This window comes from Carassius auratus, chromosome 44, assembly GCF_003368295.1.
Source record: "Carassius auratus strain Wakin chromosome 44, ASM336829v1, whole genome shotgun sequence".
NCBI classification, from domain to species: domain Eukaryota; kingdom Metazoa; phylum Chordata; class Actinopteri; order Cypriniformes; family Cyprinidae; genus Carassius; species Carassius auratus.
In genome coordinates, this window is record NC_039286.1 from 6,476,311 (window position 1) to 6,494,490 (window position 18,180).

The window sequence follows — 18,180 nt, forward strand, 5'->3', positions numbered from 1 at the left end:
GAGAGTAACGTAATTTCAATTCTCTGTATGTATGTACTGTACATGTGGAAGAATTGACAATAAAGCAGACTTGACTTGACCTGACTAAGTCATTCTCTTCAAATGCTTTTGAAGTCAGAAACGTGTACTGTGCAACTTTAGAGACGGTCCCTAAATTTGCGAATATCGCACGTCCGACGTCATGCCAACTTTATGGCAGTGTGTGTGGTAGAGCAGGGAATGTATTGCTGGCTTGAGGAGTTATCAGCGTTAATATCCTCGACCTTCGGGTGCCTGGTTTAGGCAAGGAGCCTTTTCTATCCAACTCTTGCTTACAATTGAAAATGTCCGTGTTCTCGGAACCTGCTTTGGAGAAGAAATTATCAGAACTGAGTAACTCCCAGCAGAGCGTGCAGACCCTTTCACTGTGGCTCATCCATCACAGAAAACACTCCAAGACCATCGTCAAAGTCTGGTATAACGAGCTGAAGAAAGGTAAGGAGAGGTACATTTTATCGCAAACACCTAAGATAGCTTTACAATGCGAGGTTATGTTATGTTTTTTGTCGTTTTGAAATTAAATTAAACAACACATATAGCAAACAAGCTAATCATAGGCTCTCTTACAAGCTAACCGCTTAGCTGATCTGCATGTTTTGATTCCTTTGCACAATCTGCAGCTTACAAACTGCAGGTTATTATTGAGACAAACCCTCAATTCTTGACTGGTTTTACAATAACACAATAACAGTCTGTATGAAAATTGCAGCAAAACATGGCAACATGTGTGAAGTCAGTGCTATGTGCAACTCAGATTACAGTTTCACTACTGCATATCAAATTTAGTTGAGTCCCAGAAGAAATATTCAATATAATATCTAACTTGCATTAGATTTGTTATGCTTTATCTTCCACTGACCCTGGCAGCCATTTTGAAGCATCTACTCATCTGTTTCATTAATTGTCAGAGGTGTAAAATATTTGAGTAATTTTACTTGATTACTGTACTTAAGTATTATTTTGAGGGATTTGTGCTTTTACTCAAGTACAGTTTAAACTGACTACTTGTACTTGATTACATTTCTGAAGAAAAAAACTGTGCTTTTTACTCTTTACAATTTTATTTTATCTTGAAAAGTACATTATATTTTATTTTATCTTATGCTCATTGAATATGGTAAACAGAAGCTCAAGAAGTGTCTGCCTGACATGAGAACTAATGATCATTGTTTTCATGCACCAAGCACGAACATTTCTACTTTAATTATGACTTTCATCAGGTAAATGTCTGGCTTCACAATCAAATCTGAGGAAGCATATTAAGGTTGCAAAGTCTGTTCTGTTTTGATCGTAAATTTTGATGTAAATGCAAATAAAATCAGCTATGATCATTTAAATACAATTAATATATTTTGTGGGATATTTTTATTATTATTAAATGTTACAAATCTTCAAAAAAGTGTTTAAATAAACATTATATGCTAAATTAATTGTAATTCATGTTTAGTGATGTTCTTTTCAGTTGGTGGATAAATTTTATTTACAAAGTCATTATATGAAACATTAAGTAGGAATTAGGACTGTCAATGCAATTTTTTTTTTTAAATCTTAATAATTACATTCTTTTCTCATTAATTCATCTAATTAGTCACAAATAATTATTTATCAATATCTGCTAAGAAAAACTTTAAATGCCCCAAATAAACCTGTAAAAGATTAATTGTCCTTTTAGATGGTAACGTTGAATGGACAACAAAAATAAAGTCGCCTTTAAAAACGTTAACGTTGTATGGTTTAATTCTATGACTCTCCTCATTAATTCAACACATTCTTTTATTCGATTTTATATATATTTCTAGCCTCTCCATCACATCTTGCTCTTCAAAGGGATAGTTCACCCAAAAATGAAAATTCTCTCACCATTTACTGAACCTCTGTCATCCCAGATGTTTATGACTTTCTTTCTTTACATGAACACAAGCAAAGGCACTTCAGAAACCACACAAAGTGAACATGATGGTCAAGATTAAAATATTGGTATTTGTATTTTTCTTACATACAGTATGCCTATCGTTTGACTTAAGAAGACAGTGATTCATTAACAGGGGTCGCACGAGTTACTGTCATATTCTCTTTGTGTGAAGTTTTTGAAGTGTCATTTTTGGATGTCCCATACACTTTTATTTATTTATTTATTTATTTATTTTTTAACTCGTAGTTTGTGTTTATCTGATAAATGAAAGTCATATAGGATGGCATGAGAGTGGAAATTGAGTTTCCTTTTAATTCTTTTCCAGGATTTTTTTAATTGTTGTTGTTGAACTTAATACACATGTTTGACCTGTGCCATTGCATTTTTTTGGTTCTCTTCCTTTAACCATTCTTCTGTATTTTCTGTCAGAAAAAAAAGTACTTCTACTTTTTTAATACTTGAGTACAATTTAAAAGTTGTACTTTTTTACTTTTACTCAAGTATACTTTTGACCAGATATTAAATTTCTTGTACTTTCTTGTACTTGTACTTTCACTTGAGTAAAATTTTTGAGTACTTTTTACACCTCTGTTAATAGTTTCAGTTTTATGCCATATATTTTGGGGGGTTTTAGGCCCTAGCCCCGTGTTTTTATTTTATGTATTATTTGGGCAGGGGAATTTCCAGTAAAAATGGCAAGACGCAATGTTTGTACTTGTACCCAGTACCTTCTCTTTTCAGCGTGGCTCATGTGGTCTATGCTGGGATGAGAACAGACCTGTCTGATCTAACACAGGGTGTGTTTTAGGATCAACCAGATCCCACACTTTTGAATTACAAGTATTGTTTTTCCCAAACACACATTTTGTCAGTGCTATTGCTGCAGTAGTAATGGACTGAAATATTCAGTTGAAATGACAAAAAGAAAAGAAAAAGTTTTCTAGTTTTGGGTGGCCAAAATCATTGACTGGAACAGTTGTTTAATGAGCGCTTCTCTGATAAGGTGTATTACGTATGTCACTATCTAGGGCTAGGCCTTCTGTACTTTTAATGTGACCAAAAATTATGCTAGATTTAGTTAGTAGCAATATGTGCAATTTGTTTGGCTCGTTGTTGAATAACTTTATTACAACTGGTTTATCACTTGACAGCACTGCACCCTGAATAGTATGAGCTATCCAATTACCTACATTTAATTAAACTTTGTTTTCAATTTGTTTGTTTGTTTTTTTTATTTTTAGAAATAAATTTTGATGCATCACTATGTACCCGTTAGAATCCAATTTTACAGTGGCTTTAGGTTTCATTGTTTGGTCATTTACTACTCAAATGTTATGGTGCCACAGATTCTTGTATCTATTTGTGTATAGAGATATTTACCAGAAATTTTTAAGGCTTTCCGTTTGCTATTATCACAGGTTAGCACAGTCCTTTTTATTTTCTCACAGACATAATGAAGATTCACTTCTAGTCTGGTCCTGCATAACCACTGGTTCCACTAAAGCATTATTATAATGTTGCACCTTTGTGATCATGACACACAATGCTGTAGGAGTCTAGATTCTGTGATCAGCCCTGTTGTATTGATCTCCAACAGACTGCATGTGAACATCAGCTTAATTAATCTGGATGTACAGTAAAGATTAATTGTGTTTGGAAAACTAGTCTGTTAGTAATTGATGTGTTTGACCTGTTGCCCTGTGATTACATGGCAGCGCTGTTTACAGTTGACGTCAGTCAGAGTAGATGCAATACTTGATTGACAAATGAATGAATGCAAGTTATTGAGCCGCTGTGTAGTTTGTCGTCCATGGAGAAGTGCGTTTTAATCTGCCCTTTAGAGATGGCTCCATGTTTCTATTTGGAAATGATTATCATTGTTTTCTTAAGAGTTTCTCAGCAGTTTTATTTCGACCTAGTCAGGGTTTAGGACAACAATGAGGGCTTTGGATCACTGTGTGGGATAGCAGTACAAAGATGAATTCGTAGGATTCTCTGTCATCTCCCAGTGATAACAGCGCATTCTTGGTTTTATGGTTTAACCCAGTTTCCTAGGAATGAGCTCCCTTCAGGCTGATGGGATAACATTACAGCTTCAGAAAAACATGATCAGTGGGATCATTGATTGGGTGGTGGTACAAAAAAACAGCGCTATCTTTAGATCATCTCTCCTGAGACCTCATCGTCTCAATAGTGAAGGTGTAGTTTTCAGAGCAGGTTTTTGTGATCAGGAAGTATCCACAACTATCATTTCTCACTCGTAAATCTATATGCTGAGCATGGCTGTCCTGACATCCTAACAGAGGTTTGGTGGTAGTACATATGTTAATTTGCTATTCGGTTGTCTCGAATAGGTTTTTCCCCTCTCAACATTCAAACCACTGGTATGAATGATTTAATTGGTTTAATTAAACAGCACATGCCTTTTCTTTTAGATCACAAATATTTAAAGAATCATTCCTCCCCAAACCGAGAGCCTATTAAATAAAAAATTGTTTTCTTCTTCTCTTTCTCTCTGTGCAGCCCAGGTGTCCCGTAAGCTGACCTTCCTGTATCTTGCAAATGATGTGATACAGAATAGCAAGAGGAAAGGACCAGAGTTCACACAAGATTTTTCCCCAGTCATTGTTGATGCTTTCAAACATGTCTCCAGGTGAGATAAACCAGTATATTTGGTCTGTTTAGCTCCTATTTAAATTGTAATTGTTATATATTTTTTATTTACTGGGTTTAGTACATTGTATTATGGATTATATAAATGCTGTGTTATTGTGAAATGAGTCATTTTTCCCCTTTTAATGACTATAGTATATAAGTCAATCAATGACACAATAATGATAATTCTCAAAAAAAATGGTTTTCCTCAATAAAATGATAAAAAGAGTACGTTAATTGTTCTATATGATGTTTATGCAGCAAAAGCGGAAACAAAACAGCATGACTGAAGTGTGCCACACGGACCATTTATCCGCTCGGCTCAGAGCTCAAACTGCAGCGTAGCGCGAGCTTACTAGAGCAGATAAACAGAAACGCAACGCAACGCAACACAACCGACTCTGTGATTTTAGACAAGTTTAAAGCTGGATAAAACGGTGCTGACAAACAGGAGAGACACTGTGCACAACGTTACCATCAAAGGCTTTTCAATCTAGAAATTGTGTGGCAGAAATGTGTGATATTCATATCAAATTCTTATATTATTAAGGCATGTATTAAAGGAGTAATGGAATATAACTGTAGTATTTTTTATGATTTAAGCTGTAGCGTTTGTACATTTATACTGTATAAGACTACTGTTTCTTATTCAAGTACCTAGAAACCCTACAGTTAAATTTTTATCATGGTATGCTGCAAACTGCAAGCTGTGCTGGAGATACTCCTCAAAGTCAGGCATCACAAATCTATTCCATCGTGCTTTGAAACTGTATCACTCATTAGAACATGCAGAAACAAAGAAATACTTTTTTCTATTAAGTTATGTATTTTGTTAAGGAGTAAAAGTCTGGGAAAGTGTAAAGAATTCAGAAACGTGAAGTGTAGGGAGTAAAGGAGTAGTTCACTTGCAGAATAAAAAAACTTCCTGATAATTTACTCACCCCAAGACGTTCATGTCTTTCTTTCTAACACTGGGTCAGAACTTCCCCCTATGTTACGCATGACAAGCATTTGTGATTATTTTTTAATGTATATTTTTAAATGACAGCTTGTTTTGCTAGATTAGACCCCTGTTCTACGGTTTGAAGCTGCATTGAAACTGCAATTTGGTCCTTAAACCCTTGACCACCATTGAAGTCCATTATATGGAGAAAAATTGTTTTCCTCAAAAACTTAATTTCCTCCAACATTTTGTCCCTGCCAAAACCCTTTATCCCTGCAGTATGCTCTATTAGCTTGTGCTGGTTTTAACCCTGTGTAACTCTTTTTATTCATTTAACTCTTTTGAAGACATTTTTAACAACTAAGCCAAGAAGTTTTTAGTTAAAATAAATTGTAAGAACACGATATAATATAGCCATACATTTTTCTCTCTATAGAAATTGCCACAGAAGCTGGCATTTTGTTAAACCCAAACAAACATTCAAGGTAGTTTGTTTATTGAATTCTTCAAATATACATTTTATTTAGCCAAATATAATTGGGCCTTACCTTGAATATTTGCATCTTGTAGTTGTGTTGCTATCATTCTTCCTGTGCTAAAATTATACTTACCATTTTTTTTATCTACCTTGTCTAGTGAAGGAGACGAGAGCTGTAAGAAACAGTTAGGTAGAGTTTTGTCCATCTGGCAGGAAAGAGCCGTCTATGAGAATGACATACTGGACAAACTCTCTGATGTCCTGCGTAAGTAAACCACCACAACGTCACACTGATTTCAAAGGTTATTGTGACTGCAGTATAGTCGCTCAGAGAGTTTTTTTGATAAGTGTGATGTAAAGTCTTTGTTAAAAGAGAGAATGCCTTTGTTAATGTATGACATGTAGAATGTCTCCTCATGACTTACAGAGGTAGAAAAGAAGGCCAAGAAAAGGCCTTATGAAGAGATTAAGGTGAACAATGATGACTTTGCCTCCCAAAGCTCCCCTGCTGAACCTCCACAGGTATGAACGAACGGCCTTACGTAATGCATATTTACCTATAAACTGACCCCAAGTCAGTTTAATCTTCCATGTCATGACATGTTTTGTGTGTCTCAGACTGCAGATCTGATCCGAGCTCTACAGGAACTTGAGAACGCAGCCTCCAGTGATGCAGCTCTCCGCCAGAGGATCTCTGCTCTACCCCCAGAGGTGCAGGACACCTCTCTTTTGCACAAAGTTACGGGTGAGAATGCCAGAATTAAGTAAATGCAACAGAATCAATTAGAAATCTAATTTTGAATTGATGATTCATGGTGTCAGCACTTTACAGCACAGATTATAACGCCTGTTTCACACATATAATACTCCGTCTGCAGTGTGTATGTTGCGTATTTTTTTACACACCAATGTTAACGGATCAGAGCGTTCACACTGCACGCGGTTGCAGTCGGTCAGTGCGTTCCAGGAGCAGTGCATCTGCAGCAGTGCAGCGATCGTTTACGTACCAAGTCTATTTCTGCTGTGCTGCACGCGCTGAATTAAAGTGACCGCGCATTGTTGGCGGTAAAAATGAACATGGATTGACAAGGAAATGCAGTCATTTTACAATAAATGTATACTACCGTATTTTCCGCACTATAAGGCGCACTTAAAAGCCTTGAATTTTCTCAAAAAAACGACAGTTTGCCTTATAATCTGCTGCTTCTGCACCACATACGTAACGCACACGGACTGCATACGCTCTGCAGACGGAGTATGTGTGAAACAGGCGTTAAGTGCTCAGTTGGAACAGAACGCTGGGGTCCCCAGATTATGTAAAAAATGTACTCTTAAACTTGACAAACACAGCATTCATAGCATGAAATGTGATGCAACAGTAAAATTACTGTCTGCTTGTGTACATGAAAAAAATCTTTATTACTATTATTACTCATAGAAAAAACTTACAACTTAAGCTTAATGATGACCACACTGCACACAGGTGATTGGTAATTGATAAGCAGTGATTTAATTTAAATAGGCTTAAAGAACTTGTAAACTGAAACTCATCTTAAAGGGATAGTTCACCCAAAAATTAAAATTCTATCATAATTTCTCAAAGGTGAAAAGTAAGCCCAAAAGATAGCATGACCCTGGTTCCAAGAAAAAAACAGATGCTAACTTGTTTTCAGGTTTTGGCCTACAAAAATCGGCAATCTCTGCAGTACTATATAGTAAGCTGAACAAAAATCATCTGTAGTTGATCATTCTGAAGTCTGTCCTGATTGTGTTTTTTCAGATAAAGAGTCAGGGGAGCGTCTTTCTCGGTTGGTGGAAGAGGCCTGCATGCTTCTAGCTGACTACAGCGGGCGGCTGGCGGCAGAGATTGATGACCGGCGGCAGCTCACACGCACGCTTGCCGTCTTTTTGCAGAGTCAGAGAGACGGTCTGGCCCAGAATGAGCAGAAACTAGAAGTGGGTAAACTTACTGAGTTCACATTTTCTTCCCTTTTCTGCTTTATCCTTACCTGCTGTCTCCACGTGTCAGTTTCTTTCTTCTATTCATTCTTTTTATAGTGATGTTCATGTTATCACTGTGATCTTAATTGCATTTTGTTGCTTCATATTTGGTGTTCGTTCTGCACATGGAGGACCGTGAATCTCCAGTAGCAAGTAATTTTTGCAAACGCAGCACTATAAATCTCTAATCTTTTAATTCCAATGCATGAGTTTTGCATTATTGGTCTGGTAAGAATAAACACTTAGTTCACGTAAAAGTTTTATGGACATTAACTGCTTCATTTTCCAGCCTTTGCCAACAGGTAGTGAGCAGGTTCCTGTCTTCCACCTGATGTCGCCTTTTCAGAATAAATAAAAGAAAATAACATCAATCTCTTGAGTGTGACTTATTTATTTATTTTTGCTTATGCACTGGCTTTCACAAATACATCCTTATTGAGTGACATAACTTTAAAAACCAAACTGGCTGTGGGTATTTTGTAACTCTTTAGTTCTACTGTAGTTAACATGATTTAAACAATGAACGCCTTTGCAGCATTTATTATTTTTGGTTAATATTAACATTGGCAAGTTAAATATATATATATATATATATATATATATATATATGAGAGAGAGAGAGAGAGAGAGAGAGAATTTAAATTAATCCTTTTATACACCGTTCATCTAGAACTAAAAATATGAAAGTAAATAATCTGAAGAGATTGTTTTATAAGCATAGTTCATGCATTTATATATTGGTTTTAATTTTGTTTTCAGCTGAACTCAAAGTGTGATTTTACTCTTAAAGGTTAGAAAATAGTTATAGTTATCATTACATGAGTGTAGGCCATATTTCATTTCCATTTAAAATCTGTGCTATGTGCAGTTTACATTTTAGTAGAACAAATATCAATCCTACAAAAAGGTACAATGTTTTAATTTTTGGAATCAAATTAGTCTTGATTATAACATGCATTTAACATGTCTATCTGAAAGATATATATATATATATATATATATATATATATATATATATATATATATATATATATATATATATTATAGTTTAATTTTTTTTTGGTGAATTAAACATTTTAATCATGTTTAAAACTCTTTATGTTCTGAGATGCTTTTCTAATTCTTTAAAATGGTAAACATTCTACTGTTTAATTAAACGTATGAATGTTGAAGGGATTTAAAAAGTAACTTTTAAAACTTTATGTCCTTCATTTTACATGATGGAACATAATAACATTTCTAAACTTTGTAACTGATGTAAATTAAGCATTGGTAGTGTTAGGAAACATAAATAGCAATAACTTAAGCCTTTGGAACAATCACAGGGCTTCACTAATACTGAAATATATCCATTAAGTAATCTATATCATTCAAAATGTAATAACGCTAGAAACTTCTCAATGTTATCTATTCTGTTTTGCATATATACATGTTTAAAATGCTTTGAATAACAGCAGACCTTATTGTTTTAATGTATCTGTACTCACTGTAAATGGTAACAACTGATATGTGTTTCTGAGAGATACTGAGAACTGAAACAAAGTGATGTTGTAACATCTGAACCAAATTAAACCGTTCAGTAAATTTAATAAATTCCAAAAACCGTTAGACTTATTGCACTTAAAGAGCCTTATCTTTAATATATAAAAAACATTTTGGTTATAAATAAATACATAAATATTAATAATTTCTGCAGCATCACAAAACAATAAATAAAGAAAGAAAGATTATTAGAAAGATTATTAGAGTACATTTACAAGAAAGTACTGTTTCAGTTATTTTACTTATTATTTTACTTAACAATTAAATTGATAATTATGTATACATTTTTCCATTGTACATTTTTATTTTACTAATAAGTTATATTTTTGCACTAACTAGGTTGTTTGCATGTTTTTATTTTAGGAATACAAGCGCAAATTGGCCCGGGTGTCCCAGGTACGGAAGGAGCTGCGGTCTCGTCTCAGCAGTCTCCCAGACCTCTCTAGGCTCCCTAGTGTTACAGGTGGCCACGTTCGCCTGCCCTCCTCCGGCGATCTCTATAGCCCCTCTGATTGAGCTGGACTCTCACCCCATCACCTCTCCTCTGGTCCCCTTGCTTTTTTTTTTCCCCCAAGAGTTGACATCACCTAACCCAACTATACTGTTAGTGGATGTGTCCAATATGCAGTCCATGGCTGCCTGAGTGTTTCACTGATGAGCACCATCACTTGAAAATCCCCATTGTAATGGAAAAAGTATTGTTCAAGTAGGATGACCATCCTGGACACTTCCTGGCTGGGATTTCTAAATGGCCTAAAATGTTGGTATGTTTTATGCCATTTAGACATCTCGGCCAGTACATGTCTGGGAAAAAGAGAACTTATGATTGCCCACATTCAAGTGCATTGGAATCAATGCAGTCATTTAAATAATAGATAGAAGTTGTTCTTGAAAAACAAGATGAGTCCGTAGAAGAACTTCAGATGTTTCCTTTTGTATTGCTTTGTTTTGGAAGCTTCCATAAAGTAAGACACCAAAAGTAAGTAGAGGTGCTACCCAACAAGCAAAGATCTGCATTGGTAAATTACTTTACAAACAGACATTATATGAAAGTTTGCTTTGATAATATCCACCTGTTCTTCAGTCTGTAGGTTTCTCTCCAGCTCCTCTCTTACTCATTTGATATTACTTCAGATCTTCAGATTTGTGGTGATGTTATTTTTGTATTTATGCAGTGAATATTCATCTCGGTGCAGCAGCTAATACTCCGCTGTGGTATTTTAGTACGGCAGTCATATCAACGAACCCCTTTTGTAAACTGAAGGTTACATGTGCTAGAGTTAATGTAGTTAAAAGAGCTTTGCAGTGAGCAAAGAGATGTTTTCCCTTCTGGGTTTGTGCTTATCAGCATACATCACCTCAATAGTAGAGTATACCTTATAATATTCAGATTTTAATCTCTTTAGGTTTATTTTATTATAATTATGCAATCATGACCAAGAAGTAAGCCTATCTGAAAAACAATTTCAGATGCCTCAAAAGGTCACAGCGGTCGTTCGCACCATTGATCAAACAAATTCAAATATGTTATCTGTCATATTGTCCCCTTTTTCATCTAGAAACAGTGCTTTGGTAATGATGATTCAATTGTTCATTGTCCCTATGGGTCTGTTGGTTGAATAATAAGTGTTTATGTGCATTTTACTGTATGGTCTCTCCCTCATTGGTCATCTGTGATGAAAAGAATTAAACTACTAGTTACAACCGTTTCCTTTGTAGGAGCTGAAGGGGCCACGCATTGCCTGTGAAACCACAACTTTTAACTTATTTAGTTGCAAGTGTACATTTTAACATCAGCCTTTGTAAGTAATGTGTCGGTCTGAGCCAAATAAAGCAGAAGGCAAAGAATAAAATCATCCGTTTAGTTGTTTATATTCTATCAAATTATAATCATTTCAATATTCTTTTTGTGACTTGTTTGGAAAATAAAATGTAGCCTACCATTAAAGTGATTAAATTAGGCAAACATTTAAACCTAATCAACTTACTGAATGTGTTAGAGCTTTTCAGTGTTGTGTTAACTGATTGTCTCTCATGGGCTCTTTCAGTTATGTGGGGTGATCAACAAACAGAATCGTTTTAAGTCGCAAAATGCATTTTCTTACACATTTTAGCATATGGGATATTTCATGATATAGTTAACACATTTGGGAATATTTCTAAAAAAAAGGAAAAAAATATATCAGTTATAGTGGCTGCTGTGTCACATGATTAGCATGACGCCCCTGACGCTACAATTCAAAAATATTTGTCCGATAAAAAAACATAATGAAACATTCATTTGAGTTTAAATAGTTATAGCTTTCTTCTGGAGATTGTAGTGATACATGGCATTGGAAAAATGACTGAATGAATAATACTGGAAGTAGGTTAACATAAATGAACCTACACAAAGCACAAGTGGTCCCTGCCTAGCCCCCCAGTCACTGTGGTCTAGAACCGCCACTGCTTTCATTGTCAATCATCGAAGTCTTGGGCAACTTGCAAGCAGCCTGAGCTTTGCGCACGGTTCACAGTCACAAGGCTTCAGATAAATCCGCTTGTCCTCTGAGCACCAAATATTAAGAGTTATACCTCCTGCATATTATAGCTACAACACAGGTTAAAATTGTGATTTTTTATTTCTGTAGGCTACTCTTTTAATATAATAATATCTTAAAGTTAATAATAACAAATTTAGCTACCACAGCAGCTTGGAGAAATTAGTGAGTATATTATGCACAAATAAACAGCGTCACTTCATTCATGTTAATGGTCGCGATATTGTCCTCCACTATATCTCCAGATTGAAGGACCCTAAGGATGCTATTGTCGTGGTTTGTATGAGAAAAACACATCATAGTTTGATCAGAAACTGTTTGCACACGGTTCGCAGTCACAAGGCTTCAAATAACAGCGCTTTTGCACTGAGCCTCAGATATCAGCACTTTTCCTCCTGGAGATGCTGCGGCGACAGTGACACGACAGGAGTTTAACGCCCTCGTTCTCATATCTCATCCTTATTTTAGCATTTCAGATAGGAATAACTTATATTTTAAACGTTTGATAAATAAGTTCTAGGAAAACTTAAACCATGGTCAAAATTGATCCGGAAAAGATCCATTTGGTGGCGGACAACGGCGCAAAAATGTACACCATCACGTCGGAAGGGTAAACGGACTGTTTTGTTTATTTCAATGTCTTATGTTGTTTTTATTTTCTTTACTTTTTTTCTTAATTTATTAGTATTGCAAATGATTATTTGAACGAAAGGTGTTATTTATTTGTTTATTTATTTATTTTTTAACTTGAATTATATTTTGATTGTTTTATAGACTAGCCTGAAAGGACAAATAACTTTTTTTTCCCCCATTTAGGCTACTTTTCTCCTTTCATTAATGTAATAGTAACGAGTGATATTGCACATAGTCATAAGGGTCTCAGTGGAGTGCAAACTTTGCACTGCGCCCCAATCCGGATAGGAAACGGTCTGAATCGATTCGCGAATCGGTTCCTTTCGTTCGGACCGCTGTTTTCTAACTGAATCATTTGGAGTACAGCCTATACAAGAACACAGAACAAACATAGATGAAGTCTATTTCACCTATAACTCAACTACAACAAAAGGCTACTTTTTGAAAGATAACTCGGGATAACTTTAACTCTTTGTATAGCATCCTATTTATATATTTAAAAAACAAGTTATTTAAATATTTTTATGTAGGCTATAGCCTATTTAAATAATTGTAGGCTACATGGGAATTGGCATACATGCTAATACTTTTAGATAAACCTGCTGTTTGTCATTCAAAACGAATAAGAGATCCTTATGTTCTTATGTTTATGACTGTTTATTCTGCTGTTTCAGTATGTCCTCTGTTGAGATGAAGGATAGTAAGCACTGTCATGATAACAGCCATGCCCTGGAGGACCGAGAGCGGGAAAAAAAGCTTGCCAAGAAACGCCTATACATTGTTTCAGTAGTGTGTCTGGTCTTCATGATTGGCGAGATCTTAGGTGTGTGACCCTTACTGATGATTGGTTGGCTGTCATATTTGTTTTTGCACACATGAAGGATTGCTGGTCTGTGTACAGGTGGGTATTTTGCTGGGAGTCTGGCAGTGATGACAGATGCCGCACACCTGCTCGTGGACCTTACCAGCTTCATCATCAGTTTGTGCTCACTGTGGCTGTCGTCCAGACCTGCTACACGCACTCTCAATTATGGCTGGCATCGAGCAGGTGAATCACTGGATTTGTAGAACAGTAAATTGTTGTCATGTGACTCAAAACTCCTGGATGGCTGCCACATGTTTCTTTTTTTTAAAATAGGACACTATACACACACACACATCTCAGTAATAAATTATATGAACATATAAAATAGTTATTTAAAATTTTAATAACATTACACAGTATTAAGATTTTTTTTAAATTAAATAAATGCAGTCTTGGTCAGCATAAGAGACCTCTTTCAAAAACATAAAAAAACTTACCCCAAATTTTTGAACAGTATTGTATTCATACGTATTTATTCTCGATGTATTCTATAGTGAACTATACAAAGTACAATTGTAATTTCATCTACTTATTTACTATTGGGTATTTTCAGAAATCTTGGGTGCTCTGCTATCTGTCTTCACCATTTGGCTGGTGACTGGTGTGCTGGTGTATCTGGCAGTGGAACGGCTCATTCAAGATGACTTCACTATTGAGGGCACAGTCATGCTTATAACCTCTGGCTGTGCTGTACTGGCCAACATTATGTAAGACAAAAAACCTCACTGAGCGATGCCGTTCTATTTCTGAGTATATTTGCACACTATTAATAGCCCTAATCTAATATCTAACTAATCTATGAAATTTTAACAAAATCGTTATTTGCTGTGAAAACTGACTTCCTTCTGTTGTTCTCTTTGCAGAATGGCCTTCACTCTGCATCAGTCAGGTCATGGCCATAGTCACGGTGGTCTGAGCGGTGGCCACGGCCACAGTCATGACCATAGGAAGAAAAATGGCCACAGCAATTCTAACGCTAATCATCATGACATCGAAAAGCATGGGTCTGGTAAAAGACAACAAGCTAATGCTAGCGTCAGGGCAGCGTTTGTCCACGTGATTGGAGACCTTCTACAGAGTGTCAGTGTGCTTGTCAGTGCCCTCATCATCTTTTTTAAGGTAAGAGATTATTAGATCTGAGGTCTGATGAGTCCTAAATGATGAACCAGAAGTATTTAATGTAAAAGTATCATTGGCTTAACCAGTAGCTGTTTGTTATATAGAAAAAGAGCAGAAAACAGGCAGTTATGAGGGAATGCTAGTGTTGTCTGAATGCATTTTAATGTAATAGTATGGCAGATAATAAGTATAGATCCAATTTTGATGGCATAATACTAATGAAAATGTAATTCTTTTCTTTTTATAGCCTGAATATAAAATTGCAGATCCCATCTGCACCTTCCTGTTTTCTATATTTGTCCTGGGAACCACAATCACCATCATGAGGGACATTATCATTGTCTTAATGGAAGGTAAAAAAGTATTGTGTTTTTTTCTGTTTCAGTTATGCTTCAGAAATCGTAGAGCTGTAGTTTAGGTAAAGAGTTGCGACTTTAAAAAAGCTTCTAAAAATGTTTACATCACAGACATAACATTGACTAAAATTTTAGTTCTTTCAATGAAAATAGTCCCACAAGAAGCTAAAACAGAATCTGTTATGTCTGTGACTCTGTAATAGTGGTGTTCTGTTCCTGAATGAATCAGTGTTTTTGAGGGAATCATTTACTTGAGTGACTGAATCACTGATAATGATGTCACTGATTTTGTTCCTGGTTGAGTGAATGGTTTCATGACTCACATGTTGTGACCGTCACTGGGTTTGTTCCTGAATGAATCAGTGTTTTTGAGGGAATAATCTGAGCAGATGGTTGATTAAACACTCACTTGGTCTCTTCTCACCACCTCCAGGTGATGCATGGTTTAAACCTCTAAGAAAGAGTCACTCTTCTTCATTGCTAATAGAAACATGCTAACACAGACAAACTGAGCGATTAAAACAGTGAAATGTCGTTAATCAAATTCAAGGACCCGAATCGACTGCTTTAAAAGATAGTTTTGATTAATTTAATTGTAAATTTCTGGTCACCACAAAATTGTCATATTTCCATCATGAAATTTCTGTTTTAATCAGTTATTATTCTTAATTTAGAATGTAGTAATAATGATGAATAAGCAGGTCTGTCAAAATGTGTGACTAGCAAATTCAAATGAAGGTAAATCTTAAATATGAGTATCTATAAATAAATGCAAGCTGTTTAATTGGCATTCTGAGGAAGGTTGTTTCATTTTTCAGGCCTTCTGAATTTCTTATCCTCTTTAAAAGATTTGTTGGAAGATGAAGATTTGAATTAGGATCTCGTCAGCCTCAGTGTTTCTCCTCCACAGGTACGCCGGCTGGTGTGAACTACAATGAGGTGAGGGAACAACTGCTCCGAGTAAAGGGTGTCAAAGCTGTGCACAACCTTCACATCTGGGCCTTGACAATGAACCAGGCTGTACTTTCTGCTCATGTGGCTATAGGTAACACTTTTAACTCCATACTGAATTTTTGTTCCATTTATTTGCATATCGTAAAGCAAAAACATATATCTTATATATTCACCCTAGCCATAAGTTTATAACCGTCTGTTCATTTTTCACTCTTCAGATGATACTGTAGAGCCACAGGCGGTGTTGAGAGAAATGACCCAGACCTGTTTCACCTCATACAATTTCCATTCAGTAACCATTCAACTGGAGCATCAGGCTGACCAAAGGGCTGACTGTAACCTCTGTGAAGACCCCACAAAGTGAAACACCCACAGACTTTTATATTAAAGAATGGCCCTGGTCCAAAGGGACAAAAGAGAATCATTCCACAAGTTTTATTTCACAATAAGGTGTTTTTGGATTTCAGACACCTCTGTTCATGTGTGTTTTTTCACTTATTTGGATTCAAAGGGATGGTCTCCCAAAAATGAAAATTCTGCCATCACATTTCACATTCACGTCACATATTCTTACCTTTATGATGTTCCAACACTTTATTACTTTTTTTAATTATTATTATTCATGAAATGTGTTTGGACCCCATTGTTCTTCTTTTCTGTTCTGTAGTCATACAGAACAGCATGAAGATGAGATTAAATACCTGCATTTTATTTTGGGTGAACTATCCCTTTAAGAACAATTTGTTGTGAATAGATCTGTCAGAAAAAAAAATAGATTGTTGAAATATGCCAAATTTAATTCACTGAGCTTGGTAAGAAGGTACTTTAGCAATGAAAAACAATTCTGAATAGTCAATGCAATAACATTTTTTGTTCTGTCCATTTACTTTTTTCATTCATATGTTTATTTTTTGTCATCAGCAGACAGGAGAACTGTGCTGGTGTAATGTACTGTATTCTTTGAACCATCCCATATTTAAAAGGATAATTACCACAAATGAAAGGCATGTTCATCTTATTGTTGTTCTTAGGTTTCTTTCTGATTTCTTTAACACTAAGAGATCTTTTCATTCATTTTATTACTACAGGACTGATCAGTGATTTTGTCCCATTTACAATGTTATGTTCTGCAATTTTATGGTAACCCTTTACAATAAGATTCCATTAGTTACAAAAGTTACTAACAATAAGCAGTGTTTATTAATATTTGTTATAGTTAAAAATGAATATTTGTTAAAAAACACAACTGATCATTGTAAGCTCATGCTAGCACGGGTCTATTAAATTGTTGGCTATTAACGGATGAATACGGAAAAATATATATTCAAAAGTGAATATTAAAATTGAAAAAGTAAAGTATGTTTGTATTTGTTGGTAGTGTACAGTTCGGTGGATTTGCCTTACAGATTTGCCACCCCAGATACTTTTACATATAATAAACAGAAAATTTAAATCAAATCTAGAACAGGTTTCTACACAAATGTTGTCTTCCATCACTTAATTCCCAATTTGCATGTATTATTCAAAGGAAAGCCCATCAAAAGAACAAGCAGCTTAATTCCATCGCTATCTCTCGCTCTCTCGCTTTCATTCTCTTTTAAGTGAAATACTGTATCTCATTGTACCTCCTGCTCATCCATGGTCTAATCCTCTTATAGTCCACTGGATGAGGATAGAAAATCAAGCCAAGCTAATAATCAAAATATACAGAGAAAGGCCTTTTTGTAGTGGGAGTCCCTATGTGGCTTTACACACTATGAATAAGAAGAGTAATTGTCAAACTGTTGTGTGTAAGTGCATATTCTATACTGAGAGGAACAATGTCACTCAGGTTTACAATGAAAGACCTACATCTATGAAAGCCACTCAGACTACAAATTACCTAAAATTATATGCAATCATCTTCTTTGATACTGAAAAAGGATTTGTAGGATTATTAGGCATATAAATGGACAGAAGCAAAAGTGCATGTCCACAAAACAGACTTGAACTCAAGTGAAATCATTGTTTCTGATCACAGGGAGGCTGAAGTTCTCATTGATTCTTGTTTGGTTGTTGTTTAAAATCAACACAAATTGATTCAGTATGAAGGTCTGTCTTTGTTTTTCTGTCATGAACCAATGATTTGAGATCATTATGCAAC

At 35.4% G+C, this 18,180-nt stretch overlaps 1 pseudogene; it reads left to right on the forward strand.

Annotated features, from left to right (window-relative positions):
- The first annotated feature begins 180 nt into the window (after nucleotides 1–180).
- Nucleotides 181–17,499, forward strand: LOC113062293 (uncharacterized; annotated as a pseudogene).
- Nucleotides 17,500–18,180: the final 681 nt, after the last annotated feature.